Below are 15059 nucleotides of genomic sequence, written 5' to 3'. Positions count from 1 at the left end.
TTCAAAAGAACAATTGTCTGTGATCATTACTGCTGCGTTAGCTGATCATTTTAAATTAACATAACACAAAACAATTTCAAAAAATCAATTCATATTCTTATCTCCAGAGTTCCAATTTTAAATATGGAAAAAGTGGAGTCAGAAAATGGGTATTCGCAGGAAGAACGTGCCTTATATTTCTCAACCAACCCCTCTGTGGTGGGTTGACCCTGGCTGGATGCCAGGCGCCCACCAAAGCCGCTCTGTCGCTCCCCTCCTCAGCTGGACAGGGGAGAGGAAATATAACGAAAGGCTTGTGGGTCGAGAGCAGGACAGGGAGGATCACTCAGCAATTACCATCACGGGCAAAACAGACTCGACTTGCGGAAATTAGTTTAATTTACTACCAATCAAATCAGAGTATGATAATGAGAAATAAAACCAAATCTTAAAAACACCTTCCCCCCACCCCTCCCTTCTTCCCAGGCTCAACTTCACTCCCAATTTCTCTACCTCCACCCCCCCAGCAGCGCAGGGGGACGGGGAATGGGGGTTGCGGTCAGTTCATCACACGTTGTCTCTGCCGCTCCTTCCTCCTCAGGGGGAGGACTCCTCACACTCTTCCCCTGCTCCAGCGTGGGGTCCCTCCCACGGGAGACAGTCCTCCATGAACTTCTCCAACGTGAGTCCTTCTCACGGGCTGCAGTTCTTCACAAACTGCTCCAGCGTGGGTCCCTTCCACGGGGTGCAGTCCTTCAGGAACAGACTGCTCCAGCGTGGATCCCCCACAGGGTCACAAGTCCTGCCAGCAAACCTGCTCCAGCATGGGCTCCTCTCCCCACGGGTCCACAGGTCCTGCCAGGAGCCTGCTCCAGCGTCGCTTCCCACGGGGTCACAGCCTCCTTCAGGCCCATCCACCTGCTCTGGCATGGGGTCCTCCACGGGCTGCAGGTGGATATCTGCTCCACCATGGACCTCCATGGGCTGCAGGGGGACAGCCTGCCTCACCATGGTCTTCACCACGGGCTGCAGGGGAATCTCTGCTCCAGCGCCTGGAGCATCTCCTCCCCCTCCTTCTTCACTGACCTGGCTGTCTGCAGAGCTGTTCCTCTCACATATTCTCAGTCCTCTCTTCGGCTGGTGTTGCACAGGGTTTTTTTTCCCCTTCTTAAATACATTATCCCAGAGGTGCTACCATCATCGCTGATGGGCTCGACCTTGGCCAGTGGCGGGTCCATCTTGGAGCCGGCTGGCATTGGCTCTGTCGGACATGGGGGAAGCTTCTGGCAGCTTCACAGAAGCCACCCCTGGAGCCCCCCCTGCTACCAAAATCTTGCCACACAAACCCAATACACTCTCCATTATCTCATGTTGCTTTTCAAATAAATTATGTCATGTAACTCACAACTAAAAGGATTTGAAGGTTATTGCATTCCATTCATTTCCAGTAGATTGGATACTAAAAATAAAAAGTAATGACTCAGAGTTTACTTTTCCTGACTCTGGAGCTGAAATGGTAAATATTCAATACGGGAAACCCTCTTTCCCAAAGTTTTGGTCTTCTTTGTCTTTCTCTATAATAAAAAGCAAACTGAATTTCTAAGCACATAGCTGTCCAGATACCACACTCATGGATAATCACGTTTCCATAGTATAGATGCACAATCCCCATCCTGCAAAAACATGTGAGGATTTTTATTGATGATAATAGTCCCGGTAAAGACAGCAAGAATATAATTGAAGAGCTAGCATTCTCTGTTGAAAAAAATCACCTAGGTATATAATCTTTTCCTTCATGCAATGGAATGGCTAAATGGACTGAAAAAAACCTGTTACCATATACTTTACTGTCTTGATATCACTGGAACATCTGCAAACATGATGTATGTATTACACAGATTACAGTATATATTTTTAAATATATATAATGTATATACATATATAAATATTATTCGTATACTCTTGAGAGCAGTGGGCATGGTGCAGCATTTGTACTTTAGCCGACTTGTCAAACAGGGAAAAATACACAGGCATAAGGCTGACAATCTTAGTTCTTTCTTTGCAAGGTCTGAATAGCTGAATATAATTTGTTTCTAATTCTGATTGTTAAAAGACATTCACCTAGAAGAAAAACCTATTAGGAGGAAACAGATGATGCTTTGTACATAACCAAGTGAACAAAATAATCTTTTTACCAGGAGCCATCATCCCAAGGAGATGCTGCAGCTTCTTTGGAAAATATCTCTCAGAATAGCACAATATATTTGGCTCAAGGTAAGAGATAAATAAGGATGCGCCAGCAGGAAGAGAAGCATGGAGTACAAGGGAGTAAGTACAAATAAAAATGCCACGCTGGATATTTCAGCTCCCTCTGCAATCATCTTTCCATACTGTCAGATCCACACAGGCCCTGGCTCAGATCCTTGGTCTCTGAAAGATTTCAAAGACACTTTTTTTTTCCTTAAGATGGGAAAATATTTTGTAGAAAGTAGCTAGCATAGAAACAGTAAGAAAAAGTCTCCACAAATCTTTATTGATCCTAACAGCTCCCTGCCAAAAGCAAATACATATACCATAGGTGCTGGGAGTCCAAAGAAGTTCTTAAAACAACTTACACGTAGGAAGCAGCAAAGGTGTTCTCTGGGCCTCACCTCTTCACTAGGAGATAACGTGAGCTGGGTTGGGGGTAATCTCAATTCAACAGCCCCCAGGGCTCAAATTACCTACCCTACTTCTTACCTGGCCTTCCCACTGCAACACAACCATAGTGGAGCCTTGGCAGGGAAAATACACTCAGATTGCTCGATAAGTGCACGCAACTCAGAAGCCGCAGGCTGCCCATCCTGTGTTAATCCAGCTTGCTGTTCTCAACAAAATCAAGTAAACCAAAGCATACCCTGAAAATCCTCACTGCAAATTAAACTGATTTTTCCTTCTGCTCCATGACTACTGTAAAAAGATGTTATCATTGTCTTTTTGCTCTGCAAAGCACAAGAAAATGCCTTCTGCTGGTAGCATTAAGACAGAGATGTCTATCTTTTAAAAAGCAGCTAACAGAGTATGTCAGTAGTATAAGACACAGCATAGTCCACAAATATGCATACATGGCCACCAAGTTGCATATTGAAGATAGCTTTAAATTACCTCATGTGGCTCCTGCCGTCTGACTGCTAAAGGTATCATGAAGATCAGCGTGGTGCAAAACTCACCTTGGCATCTGGTTTGATAACCAGAGCTAGCTAATGTTGAGCTCCTGAAGCTAAATTGCCAGTTACCTACTTTAAAGCTATCTTAAGAACATCTGCACTCACCTGCAGTTCATGTATCTTAGAGATATGTTATGGATGATGCAACTGCTATTTTTCAGATTTCCACACCACACCACACCCCAAGTGTACTAGAACTGGGACTGTAATGATCAGCTCTGGTTCAGACCTGTTCTAAATAGGTAAAATTGCATCCAGGATTAGATTTTAGTTTAAATTCTACATGGGTCATAAAAGATGACCCATGAAGTTCACAGAGAGATCTGTGTTTCCTTAAAGTTCACAGATGATTGAATCTTTTGGTTTGAGACTATTTCTAGTTCAAATCTAGTGGTACTTCCTAGAAAATTCTTGTACCTGAAAAATGCAATTTGTCGATAACTTGCACTGCAAGCTTTCTTTAGTTTTAGCTTTCCAAACTTTGTTAAGGTGAAACAGACATGAATAAACTCTTCATAAAGAGATAAAAAGTAATTTTTTCTTAAAAATACATTTCCACCACAAGACTCGGGATGCCTTGGGAAGGCTGAGTGAATGAAAACTGCTATTTTTAATTAGCTGGCTGTTTCTGCCTAAGCATGGTAGAAAAAAGAGATGTTTACATACTTTACTTTTCTGACAGGTATTTCTCCGCATTTGGGGGAAGGCAAGAGGAAGCTTAGAGAGTGGTAGAAGGACACAAGTGGAGCAGTCTTAATGGAACAATTATAGCTTCATTTTATCCTCCATCCATCCTCCAAATGGCGCCAACCTAGGTTATATTTGTTGGATCTGTATTCCTTGGCTAGGAATCTAACATTTAATTTCTTTAATCTCTCCCAAGACAGAGTAATGATGTTACCAAACCCTTCCAGACCTTGTGAACTACTCACAACAATATTATTAGCGTTATTACTTTTACTCTTCCTTGCAAAAAATGGGTGATTTGGGAGTCCGGGCATGAAAGCCAAAGTGTCAGAGGTACTCAGAGGTACTGCTATCTGTTTCCTTCTGGAGGCTCAATAGTCGCTCCTTGAGCTGAATAGAAGACTGGCTCTTGTATTCCCTGATGGAAGATTTTCAGTGGCGCTAATTAAATAGTGTGCATGGCTCCAGGTTACAGCAAGTCACATATCACTCACAGTCTATTGCTGTTGATTGTAATTTTTGTTGTTTAGCTATCTGACATTGCGTATGTGTAAGAGAAATGCAACAATTTTCGGAAGACCCTTCTGCATCAGCAGTCATACTTACCACTTTATCTCTACATCTTCAAGTGAGTAGTACCATGCCTCATTATGTCCATGTGCAAAATGCGAAAAAAAGGTGAAATGACTTTTACGAAACTGCACAGCAAATCAGTAGCAGAACGAGGAGACAACCCAACTGCTCCTCCCTCCCAGCAGCCCCCCACTTGCCCCGTCTCCTGGACCAACTTGCGAACAAGTTCGGTGGCTGCGTGCTTGCTGAAGTGCATTTGTTTGTATTGTCTTGTCGGGAATTTGATTTCACAACATCACATGCTACCAACACAAGCGTGTCATTGCAATTTAGCATGCATTTTGTTGGTGTGTTCTAGATCTCATTAAAGTCTCATCTCCTTAGCCAATACCATATGCTACTCATCTGTAGCAAAGCTCTTAAACATAATGAAAAAGGTATAATCACAAATGAGAAAGCAACTTCAACCAGCAACCTACAGATATGCAAGTTCCACGACACCGCTGAAAGAAACAATATTGCAAGAGCAATCCTTTTAAAACTTCTAACATCATTGTCTGACAGGAAAAAAATGTTGGGCTCGGAGGTGTTCTTCAGTCATTCCTGAGCTGCTCGGTGCCATTACAAGATTCTCAGATCACCAGACAATGCTGTGTCGATGTGTAGGGGAAAGGTCAGTTTCTAACTTCTTTTTTTCAACTGAGAAGGAAGTTTCAAATTATTGATACGCCATACTGGACACTTTATGTTTTCAAAAATACTAATTTAAAAGTTAAAATATTCTGAAAATATTTTGAGAATATTAAGCCGCCTTCTTAAACCTGCTGATAGCTTTTCTTTCCCCCAGATTTTGATTGGTTTTGGTTTGATTCATGATGGGAATTTCAGCTTTTTTCCTGACAATAGGAAAATACACAGGTACTTTTTTAAGAATGATACTTTTTAATGAAAAATAATTGTTATAAAACAAAAATAAAAGAGTTAGTGGTGATCAATATTAGAAAAAAGAGGTTAGTCAGGTTCTGTCCTCACACATGTGAAGATAATTACCATGAATCAATGCGAAATGCAGCTGGATTAGGTAACAAACCAAGTTGAGAAACAGGACCAGAGGGACAGGCTCTAGCTGCTCAGTATTGCTGCTGATACTGTAATTCCTCAAGTTAGATGGAGACACCAGTCCTGAAAGGCCCTCTGTATGCATACAACCCTGTGTCCAAGGTAGAGATGTCACTGATACCTAAAAACCTCTGCCAAGCATGTGGGGGGCCACTCACAAGTACCCGGTTGCAGGACAGAGACCTCAGGCGTGCCGGGGGCGATGCAGAGGGGAGCTGTGGCCAGGCGGTACCCTGAGCCCGGGGCACCATGACCAGAAAGCATTAGAAACATGGTGACAGGGCTGGGGAGGCTGGGAGCACCTGGTCCAGGAAAGAGAAGAGTTGCACAAGGACTGTGGGCAAGTGGGATGCTATTCACCCGCAGTTTCATTCCCTGCCTGTAGGAAATAAACCCAAGCACAGGGTTTTTATAAGCACTGTTGGCACTGATAGATCACCAGCCCCTATTTCTCACGCACACGTGAATGCCTGTCACCGCTGCCTCAGGTGAGAGCCCATGGTGGCCGCAGCCAGCTAACCCGAAAGGCAAATTTTCATGGGTCACTATCAACTGGGAGGTCCAATAAAACAAAGGTAACTTTTACCCCTTCAGTATTGACAACACCTTATTGAAGACACGTATCTTGACTCCACTCCATCTCTAATTAAATCTAAATTAAATTTCACCAAGCAGAATTACCAGACCCTAATTTTTAGACTCTGTGATAAATCCCGCTTCCTGATGCTGACTAGTTGTTCACTAGAGACAAAGATCCACTGAAGAACAAATAATTTTGTCCTTTCTTAGTATGTTAGCTCACGTCACAAGAATTAAACTAGTAGGTTTCTTTGGATAGGCAGTATAATGCACATTTATATAGATGCACATGTTTTAATTGTACAGACCATAAAATATCTTTGGAACTAAATCAGAGTTCTTGACATGAGAAAATAGCCATATATTCAAAATCTAAACTTTTCTATGTTCCTTTGGTGGGCAGCTTCTTTAAAACACTCTCTTTTCACAGATCTTCCCCTATCGAAGCTCTATAAATGTGCTAATATTTGCTTTACTAATGGTTGCCTTGGTCTCACTAAAGTTTTTTCTTTTTTCTGTGAGTATAATCTTTCCTATGCATGCCTTCCATCTGGAAATAAATTGCACTGAATTAGATGGACCTTTTTAAAAGTGCACAACTTCATGTTAAGTTTTAATTAAGCAGTCTTTTTCATTCATTATTTTTCATCCTAAAAGGCTCTAAATCTTAGTCTGTTTCTGCCTTACATAGATTACTGCCTTATTTTATCTTTATATTTATATTCACTTTGAACGAACTTAGATGAAGCTTAAAAAGTTTTTGAGGATCATGTAGAAATTGTTTTTCAGTTTCCTTCCATCTGTAAACATTGAATGAATAACAGTCATTTTGTGAATCAAGCCCTGTAATTTTCAGTAACAAAAATGATTCCCATTTCATTAATCATTGACAACAAATTAGTATTGTGAAAACAAAATGACTGTATTCTTACAAAAATACCACTTTCTCTGTAAAATTTAGAAGATGACTTAATTTTATGTGCCTCAGTTTCTGAATGCCCAGCTTAAAGTTGAAAGGCCCAGAATACCAGATAGAAAACAAGGTTGTCTAGATGTAGTCAATGGATCAGTCTAATTTGTACAATGTGTGGCATTGAGGTGTATGATGACACTTGCAGTCCCTGCCACGATAAAAGGTAACTTCCCTGCCTTGCTTATAATTCTCAGTCTTCCTTACAGCCTGTCTAAAGCATCTGCCTGTGCTTTGTCCAGGCTGTCGGGTGGTCTGAAGTCTTTAAGCAATGTTGCCTATTAATCATTAGCAGTTATTCTGGATTTATTATATAAAATTATTAAGAAATATCTATTCCAGATGCCTACACAAAGCTTCATGTGCTACGTAGGTATACTCTGAACTAACCAATGTCGCTACCTGCAGAAAAGAAGCGAATTAATTCCACACATCTTTTATTATTATTTATAAACTGATTCTTAAATAAAGATGCTTACAACTGCCTCTTGCTCCAGATGGTGCAATTTAGCTGCCTATGTTACTCATGAGTTGGTTTTGGTTTTAAACAAGTACTTAACCCAGCAATTGTCTTATCAAGAATTCTCCATTTCTCGCAACTGAAACCTAAACTGCATTGCTGCTTTAATTCTCAGAACAGGGAGTTTCCTGTCTCACAAGTCAAAAGTACAAGGAAAAAAAAAATCTTTTTAATATTTCAGTGCCGCAGCCACAGTTGTAAAACTGCCTGATACTGTACCCTCCAGTTACTAGCAAAAATTCAGGCAGAAAATTTAATCTAAAATTCTCACGAGGTCTGACAGCGTGCCGACAGTAGGACAGACCTGCAGCAACCTTTTTTTTTTTCCCCTGCCACATCACCTGGTCATTGAGTTTACATTTATGTTCCAGCCCCTTGGAGTATCAGTTCCAGCTTATAGCAAATCCTTCAGCATATATAGCAATGCTGTGTCCTTGTCCTAAAATCTGCCCAGGAGGAGGCAGTGAGCAGGCTGCAGCTCTCTGCCAGGACAAACAGGTGCTGGATGCTGTTTTCCTAGTTAAGAACCATAGTGGGATGGTGCAGCTGCTCCTGGGGAAACTCGAAAAAAGCAATACGTATGGGATGTCCTGTAGGAATGTAAAAAACACAGCATGTATAGTTTGACAAGGTCCTAGCAAAGTTATGGCGCAGATCCACTGTATGACTAGCATTTATAGAGATCTTCAGATGTGATTCACCTGTCTGCTGGCATAATAAGAAGAAATGACTGAAATATCTCTCTGCTAGGTTATGCTGTAGCCGCAATTTTTGCCTTGAAGCTTTATTACCAATAACATATTTTGAAACAGTATTAAATTCTAAAAAGTTATAGAATTGATTTTGATTTGATTTTGTAAAATCTTATTCTTAGAAAACCAAACGCTTAGACTTATTTTAAAATTTACATTGTTCTTGAGACTTTCATAATAAAATAAATGTGTAGTTTGAGTGAACCCCTTCAGATCAGTAATACATAGCTGGATAGATTAAAAACAGAGTAAGTGAATGCTTTCCAAATTATTATGTTAAAAAATGATTGGAAATCTCTGGTTCAGGAAGCTTGGGGGAAAAAAATTGCTACTGCTTTTCACTATTTAAATGAAAAATGTAAATCTACTTCACCGAATTTTACTTGTGGAGTGATTTTGGAGCCAGAAATCATGTGAAAGGTAAAATCTAAATGAAGATTTTTTTTATTTATGATTTCTATGTGTGGTCCTTTACTATTGTTGAGGGTTTGGGTTTTGTTGTGGGTTTTTTTTGTGTGTTGTTTTTTGTTTGTTGTTGTTGGTGGTGGTTTTTTAATTAAGATAGGAAAAACATTTGGAATAGCTTAAACCTGATTTGATTTACTGCTTCTGTACCTAAGCTGATATGTCCTTTCATTATGAAACTGTCTTGAAAGATGAAAAATCTCTTCATTCTCCTGCATCCCGGAAAACTAGCATAGTGAAGACAGTAGCCACAGCCATCTAATCTTGTGGGTGTGTGCTGAGCATCCAAAGTTTTTTACCAGAGTGGACATTACCTGGATCTTGATCTGATTTTAACTGAAGCTACTAACATAGCTGCTCCAAACAGGAGTAAGCCCAGGAGCAGAACTGATACCTGAAGAATATGCAAATAAAAGCCATGCCACTATAGGCAACCAGTGAGCAGGATATTTGGGATCACATTTTAGACCCAGATGATCAAAACTTAGGTCTGCTCCAAGTAATTTTCCTACAGCTAAGCATCTAACCTGAACTACTGAAGTGCCTTAGTGGAAATCTGGTAGTTCTTTGGGCTGGTAGTCAGCCATGAATGAGCACAAGATAAGGGATACTTTAAGAAACTCTTCCTGGTCACCTCTTGTCTATTAATATCTTCTTTTCTCCTTTTACAGTTGACTGGCTGTAGGAATGCACTTTTGGGAATGGAGAACTAGCACTGCTGTGTGTGGGCTCCAGTCTCAGCTGTGAAACAGCAGGGGAGAGGACCCCTCGTTAGCTCAGAGGCTACAGTCAACTACACAAGAGCTCTTCTGTTCCTCTTTCTTGGAAGAGGGACTTGTGTCTTACTAAGCAGTAAGCCACAATTTGCAGTGGAGACTGCAGACGCTTGCCAAATTCTTTGCTGTGGATGTCATTTTAACTTACTGATACTGGCAGACACCTATGCCCACATGCCTAGGACAATAAACTCAGAATACCTAAGCCCAAGTCAAATAGTCTTTGCCAAACCAGCTTAAATTAAATTCATACTCTCCCTGGGCTTTTTATACAGCTAACAGAAAAAGAAATGCAGGCTGAATTGCTTTCTGGAGGGATATAAGGTATGAGCTGCTTCCTAACAGTGCCTCTCTCACTGCATATGCTACAATTCAGAAAATTGAACTCCCAAATTCTGTTCTCAACTAGGCATCTAGATGCAGACTGAATGAACTGTAGCCATGTCTTATGTTGAATTCAGCTTTTAGCAAATAACTGAAAAATATTCTACTGTTAACCTTCAGACATTCAAGAGTCTTTGACTAGGTAGCATCCTGTTATTAGGGGGACTTTCATTGATGTGATGTGCCATGATACCCAGTGCAGAATTAAAGGTGGGAAATTCCCACCCTTTTGTGAGATTGAGGAGTCACGTCACCAAAACAAAACTACATTTGACAAAGCACTGCCCCACCTGGTTCAGTATGTTCATGCAACATGATATTATCATCATTTGGCAGATAAGCAGTTTTTATAAATCTGCTAAGCTATGCTAAGCTGCCAGTTCAGACTATTTCCTCTAAATCTCAAAGATCCATGTGTTCAAAAGTGAAAATTATGGGGCTTTGGCTCTTATGTTTTCCAACACACTTTGACAGTGGGTCCCCACCATTGTTTCTTCTGATGCACTTAGGCCCTTTTACAGTTGATGAGTGATATCTGAAGCTACCATACAGAACCAAAACCTTCCCAGATACAAATAGCCAATTATAAAACACAGCTCAGGGTTGAATAAATTCTTTGCTGCCCCCATAGGTGATAAAGTGATGGCCAGAGGCATGGGGTTCATTATCCGTATCATTATCACAGCTATATGACTCCTGTGTTAATGCCAGCAATTAGTTTGCTCAGATTTTCTACGAGAAATTTTCTGTATGAGCCTAGCAAACTACATCCTGATCACTTTGTTCCAGCTTTCTAAGATAGAGGCATAAACACTGTGAATGACCATATATCTATTGATTATGAGTGTGGACAGACTTAACACCCACACAATAATAAGACATGTCCAAATGAGCATTAGGATCCAAGATGGATCAAGCATGCAGCAATTGTACCTATCAGCCTCATTAGCTAACCCTGACCATCCTTCATGCTTCACAGAAGTGCTTTCTGCATTTTAAAATATCGTTAATGGGGAAAAAACGTGTTTGGGATCTCAAATTATTGCTTCCGTGTAATGTTTTTCTAATGTATTTCTATGAGCACTGAAACTAGCCATTCATATTTCATTCGGGTTACCTTTCTAAACCATCAGATTCACTCCTACATAGCACGATGCTGTACCAGGTATGTCTTATACAAAATGAGAAGTGCAACAGAGAAATGTCTAGAGATAGCTATTTTTAGAAGTAGCAGTTTAGAATACTTAGATTATAACTTGCATTAGTTGTCTTCCCACACCAGGGAATTCCTTCCATTTATTCATGTCCCCATGAACTTCCCAATATTACCATCCCTTCCAATCTTCCACGTATGAAAAAGATAATTCCTTTCCTGTAGTCCTTGTGCTTTGATAACTGAGGGATCATCAGGAGCAGAGAGTTACTCTATGTAGTTCACAAGGCTATCCGGTAGAGCGAATGGATAATGACCCCTTATAACTGATCAAGAGACAGCAATTACATTTCTGAAATTCCGATGTTTTTGTATTTAGCTTTTCATCACACTGAAATAAGAAGTAAGCTTATCAAGTCTTTTTGCAATAAGGAAATTATACAAGGCTTGGGGGGGGGGTGGTGGTGCGTGTGTGTATTCAAATATATTCTTTTTTGTTTTAGAAAGTATTCATTAAGAGGACAGAATCCTGCCATATGGTGGTCAGGCTACCATGTCCTAGGATGTGCAAAAGTATCAGCAGAGAGATGATTTTACTTTGTTGCTGTTATTTTTATATATATATGTATATATATATATATATATAAAATATATATATATATGTATGCATGCATGCATGTGTGTGTATATGTCTCTCTCTCTCTCTCTCTCTCTCTCTCTCTCTCTCCCCCCCCCGGAATATCTTTACCAGAGCAAGAAATTGAGCATGTATGTGTCTTCCAAATCTCGGGCCACTCTCGTAGTTGCCAGGCTACAGATCATTAGAGTCCTTAACTTTCACTGTACCCATTTCAGCTCCTGCAAAACAATATACTGTAATGACACAAAGGGAAACATTTTTCAACAAAATTTCAGCTACCTTTAGCAGAATAGCTTCAGTATCTTTCTAGATATTGCCGAAGAATAGGAGAGCCTAAATACAATAGAAAGTGTTTTTCTGACATTACAAGACTATAAATAGGACAGTGCAGCATGAAGAATGATGTTCTAAAGCAGAAGTCAGACTATTATTTTAGGTATTATACATGTAAGTATCCCTTCTGGTCTATCTCCGTTTGTAAGAGTGAACCATTCCAATGCCTGCATTCAGCCTGTGATCCTGCCTTCATGCCGATTTGAAACAGTATAATTTGTCAGGCCCTTTAAACAGAGATCCTAACCAGCCGTGCTTTACGAGCGCTCCCTTCAAGAGGCAATTCCAAAAGGAAGAGGAGAGAGGAGCCTGCCAGTGAAATACAGTTACGGCTAAATCTGGGATACTCTGTGATATGTTACTGAAAAATGAAAACAATCTCACAGAATATCATCGTGCACGGCAAATGAGCCATGAGAGATTTTGTGGGAAGAATGAAAGGTAATACACCAGTATAATAACTCCAACAGCTTAAGGACAGCCTGTGAACTGAAAGTACATAACAGCTTTAGTAAACACGAAGTCTGAATGTCAGGAAAGGTCTTACCTACAGTTCTTTAAAACAAAAGGCATATTTCATCTTTTATTAAAAGTTTGATCTCCAACAGCAGACTTCAACTTCCAATATCGGACTGTCGCTGATGCTGAAAATCAAAAAGCATGAATTACTTTACATATACATAGAAGCCAAAAATCCCCAGATTTTCCTCTTTCATTGCGGCTCTATATCTTTGACTATCAAAAACATCAGGATGCCTTCTTCTGGAAAAAGACTCATTGTTGACTAATTATCTTTACTTATTGCCTACCACATGTACACAACAACAGAACTTAAAGGTTCACTTAAATAGAAACAATAGCAGTCCCCCTCCACTGTGTTATTTCTCCAGTTATTAAAATGAGTACTGGCACATATCTGAGGTCCATTTATTTTGTGAGTAAAATGCTGAGGGCAAGCACAATTTTTTTCCACAAACAGATACTGTGTATTGCCTTTTTCCTCTCCTTTTCCTTTCCCACTAGCGAGCAGAAGCCACCCTGGCCAAATGTGCTACTTTTGAACAAGTGGCATTCCCTGTAATGCATTCCCTGGATGCAAGAATAAACAGATTAAATGCTTAAGAGAGTGGTGTTTTAATAAGCAGTCAAGTTAGGCTTTGCCCTGCTGTTGGTCGTAGGCTTTGGGGTATAAGCACTGGACACAGGTCAGGTTTGGATTGTCGGCAGAAGGCCCTGCAGAGCAGGCAGCAGGGCGGGCGTCTGAGAGCAGCTCTCGCAGGTGAGGCAGGATGCGTCGGGCACAAGTGCTGCAGTGGCCTGATGCATGGACACAGACGAGCTCTTCGGCAAGGGGTGGGAACGTGACAGCGGTCTTCAAGGGTGCTGAACATCAGTGTTGGTGCGGTGCTTCAAATGAAGGCTCAGGGATGCAGCACTGTCCAAAAGTGAAAATACCAGAAGTTGCTGAAGTAATTTCAAATTTATTTCAGAAGTAGAAAAGGATAAAGGAAGACAACGCACCATCTGAAAATGAGGTCATGCACTGCCAACATTACCCCCCCAAAAAGTTACACTTGCAAAAAGCAAGTAAAAAAATTACTTGCAAACAAATAACTGCATGTTACTTGCTGGACAGTGAGGTGGTGTTCCCAGTCTGCTCCCCCTACTCCAAGCACTGAAAAAAGTAAAAAGAAAACATTTTCTAAAGCTCTGTTATAAATGAGGAGCTTTCAGATAGCTTAGAAGGGCTTGTTTGCAGGAACTCATCTTTCATAAAAGGCTTGTTGCTGCTCTAGGGAGGAGTAAAATAGCTACTGATGACATTCAAATCATGATCTGTCTTCTCAGCCATTAATTTTAAATATGATTCATACTCCATTATGCTCTGGAAACCAAAGAAATTATCCTTTATTGTGTCTAGCCATTTTTCATCACTATATACTCATAATGACCAATTTTACTCTTCCCTTCTGATATGTGCTTGAAAATGTGCAGAAATTAACCCCGATGTTTACATTTGCCTTTAATTCAGCTTCATAAGGATTTCCCAGTGTAAATATATATTTATACAATAGAGCAGAATTATTAGCATCCAACATATATAAACAACATTAGCTTTTAAATTGCTTGAATATTAGTGTTTGTAAATAGAAACAAGTCCAGGTCAAACTTCAGGGAAAAAACACTACTGAACTTTGTCCTACTTAAACACAAATTCAAATAAAAATATACACTTTAATGACTGTCTAAGCCTGTGTTAGGGCATTTTAATAACCATGGAAGTGAAGTCCAAAAATGGATGGGTTTGTAATATTCATCCTCATTTGCAACATCAATGCATTTTTAGTTTAAAAAAAGAAATATCACAGAAAAAGATCCTGGCTTAAGTTTTCAAAAATCCAGATGCAATTCCTTGTTTCAGCTGTGTGACTTTGCACAAGTCATTTACTCCCTGTGACTCAGAATCCCACCTGTAAAATGGAGATTTTCATTCTATATTTCCAGGTATGCTGCATAAAACTGAGACACCACTTCCTTCACCTTTAAGAGACAGGGTGCATCCTCCTACCTGTGGAGGAGGTGGCAGCTCTGAACCCCAAGTTGAGGTGAAGTTCTTCCTCGAAAGCCTGTACGAGAGGTGACATTACTCTGCTGTGGCTCTCATTAAGCTTTATTCACAGGGTGCACAGCAGTGGAATACTATTTTAGTGTGTCCAGGACCTGCCTCCCTCCCTGCCCAGTTCCATACTTGCTGAGGAACCGCCGAGGGCAGTGAGGCTGCCTGCGCTGGCAGGTGCCACATGGCTTGTGGCAGGGCAGCACAGTATAACTCTTGGTCACTAGAGTATTACTCAAAGAAATAATGAGATAAGATTGTAACACCGAGTTAAGTCTCACAGCACATAGTTCAATTTGATAAATA

General features: G+C 40.5%; 1 long non-coding RNA gene across 2 annotated transcripts; it reads left to right on the top strand.

Moving 5' to 3' along the window:
- The first annotated feature begins 2177 nt into the window (after positions 1–2177).
- On the top strand, positions 2178–11159 carry LOC140662514 (uncharacterized). Of its 2 annotated transcripts, XR_012046107.1 has the most exons (3): positions 2178–2253; positions 3868–4500; positions 5010–11159. It is a non-coding gene; the product is annotated as an uncharacterized lncRNA (long non-coding RNA). The 2 variants fall into 2 exon arrangements; XR_012046106.1 differs by lacking the exon at positions 5010–11159 and having other exon boundaries at positions 3868–4501.
- Positions 11160–15059: the final 3900 nt, after the last annotated feature.

Source organism: Ciconia boyciana, chromosome 1 (assembly GCF_034638445.1).
Source record: "Ciconia boyciana chromosome 1, ASM3463844v1, whole genome shotgun sequence".
In the NCBI taxonomy this organism is placed as follows: domain Eukaryota; kingdom Metazoa; phylum Chordata; class Aves; order Ciconiiformes; family Ciconiidae; genus Ciconia; species Ciconia boyciana.
This window is presented reverse-complemented; position numbering and strand designations above follow the sequence as displayed.